Source organism: Phalangium opilio, unplaced genomic scaffold, assembly GCF_054372755.1.
Source record: "Phalangium opilio isolate 3A_F unplaced genomic scaffold, DU_Popi_V2 ptg000056l_1, whole genome shotgun sequence".
In the NCBI taxonomy this organism is placed as follows: Eukaryota; Metazoa; Arthropoda; class Arachnida; order Opiliones; family Phalangiidae; genus Phalangium; species Phalangium opilio.
Window position 1 is genome coordinate 1959634 of NW_028324175.1, and position 2098 is coordinate 1961731.

At 44.9% G+C, this 2098-nt stretch overlaps 1 non-coding gene across 1 annotated transcript; it reads left to right on the top strand.

The window, feature by feature from the left end:
- Nucleotides 1-1651: 1651 nt before the first annotated feature.
- On the top strand, nt 1652-1724 carry TRNAD-GUC (transfer RNA aspartic acid (anticodon GUC)). The gene has a single exon. It is a non-coding gene; the product is annotated as a tRNA-Asp (tRNA).
- Nucleotides 1725-2098: the final 374 nt, after the last annotated feature.

The following is a 2098-nucleotide window of genomic DNA, read 5'->3' on the forward strand; positions in this document are numbered from 1 at the left end:
GAGCGGTGTTGTGACGTCTCAGATGTAACGTAAAATGTGAGAGTTTTTCCACAATACCTGACGAGCATTTAATTTTTGGGCTTCCGTGGCGCAATGGTTAGCGCGTTCAGCTGTTAATCGAAAGGTTGGTGGTTCGAGCCCACCCGGGAGAGGTGTTGTGAGGTCTCAGATGTAGCGTGAAAAGTCAAACTTTTTCCATAATGCGTGATAACCATTTATTTTCTGATCTTTCGTGGCTCAATGGTTCAAATTCAAATTCAAATTCAAAAATGTTTATTTTTTACTTTTCATTACATTTCAGTTTGCTACGGGGCTAAGTCACATTGTGACTTGTAAGCCCCGTGCCTATCTGCTTAATTTAATTTAACAATTTAATTTAATCAAATAAAAAATAGATTTAACAATGGTGTCTTATAATAATTCGTGTTAAAGATTCATGAAAAAAGATTTAATGAATATATGTTATATCCACTTAAAATTGAACAGTGGCATGGTTAGCGCGTTCGGCTGTTAACCAATAGCTTGGTGGTTCGATTCCACCCGGGAGCGGTGTTTTTGGATCTCAAATGTAACGTAAATAGCCAAAGTTTTTCTACAATACCTGACGACCATTTAATTTTTGGGCTTCCGTGGCGCAATGGTTAGTGCGTTCAGCTGTTAACCGAAAGGTTGGTGGTTCGAGCCCAAACGAGAGAGGATTTGTGGGGTCTCAGATGTAGCGTGAAAAGTCGTAACTTTTCAACAATACCTGTCAACCATTTAATTTTTGGGCGTCCGTGGCGCAATGGCTAGCGCGTTCGGCTGTTAACCGAAAGGTTGGTGGTTCGAGCCCATCCGGGAGCGGTGTTGTGACGTCTCAGATGTTACGTAAAATGTTAGAGTTTTTCCACAATACCTGACGAACATTTAATTTTTGGGCTTCCGTGGCGCAGTAATTAGCGCGTCCAGCTCTTAATCGAAATGTTGGTGGTTTGAGCCCACCCGGAAGAGGTGTTGTGGGGTCTCAGATGTAGCGTTAAAAGTCAAAACTTTTCCACAATACGTGACAACCATTTAATTTCTGATCTTCCGTGGCTCAATGGTTAGCGCGTTCGGCTGTTAACCAATAGGTTGGTGGTTCGAGCCCACCCGGGAGCGGTGTTTTTGGATCTCAAATGTAACGTAAATAGCCAAAGTTTTTCCACAATACCTGACGACCATTTAATTTTTGGGCGTCCGTGGCGAATGGTTAGCGCGTTCGGCTGTTAACCGAAAGGTTGGTGGTTCGAGCCCATCCGGGAGCGGTGTTGTGAGGTCTCAGATGAGAAGTAAAAAGTCAAGGTTTTACCTCAATACCTGACGAAAATTTAATTTTTGGGCTTCAGTGGCGCAATGGTCAGCGCGTTCAGCTGTTAACCGAAAGGTTGGTGGTTCGAGCCCTCCCGGGAGCGGTGTTGTGACGTCTCAGATGTAACGTAAAATGTCAGAGTTTTTCCACAACACCTGACGAACATTTAACTTTTGGGCTTCCGTGGCGCAATGGTTAGCGCGTTCAGCTGTTAATCGAAGGGTTGGTGGTTCGAGCCCGCCCGGAAGAGGTGTTGTGGGGTCTCAGATGTAACGTAAAAAGTCAAAACTTTTCCACAATACGTGACAACCATTTAATTTCTGAGCTTCCGTGGCTCAATGGTTAGCGCGTTCGGCTGTCAATCGAAAGGTTGGTGGTTCGAGCGCATCCGGGAGCGGTGTTGTGAGGTCTCGGATGTGAAGTAAAAAGTCAAAGTTTTACCTCAATACCTGACGAAAATTTAATTTTTGGGCTTCAGTGGCGCAATGGTCAGCGCGTTCAGCTGTTAACCGAAAGGTTGGTGGTTCGAGCCCTCCCGGGAGCGGTGTTGTGACGTCTCAGATGTAACGTAAAATGTCAGAGTTTTTCCACAATACCTGACGAACATTTAATATTTGGGCTTCCGTGGCGCAATGGCTAGCGCGTTCGGCTGTTAACCGAAAGGTTGGTGGTTCGAGCCCATCCGGGAGCGGTGTTGTGACGTCTCAGATGTTACGTAAAATGTCAGAGTTTTTCCACAATACCTGACGAACATTTAATTTTTGGCCTTCC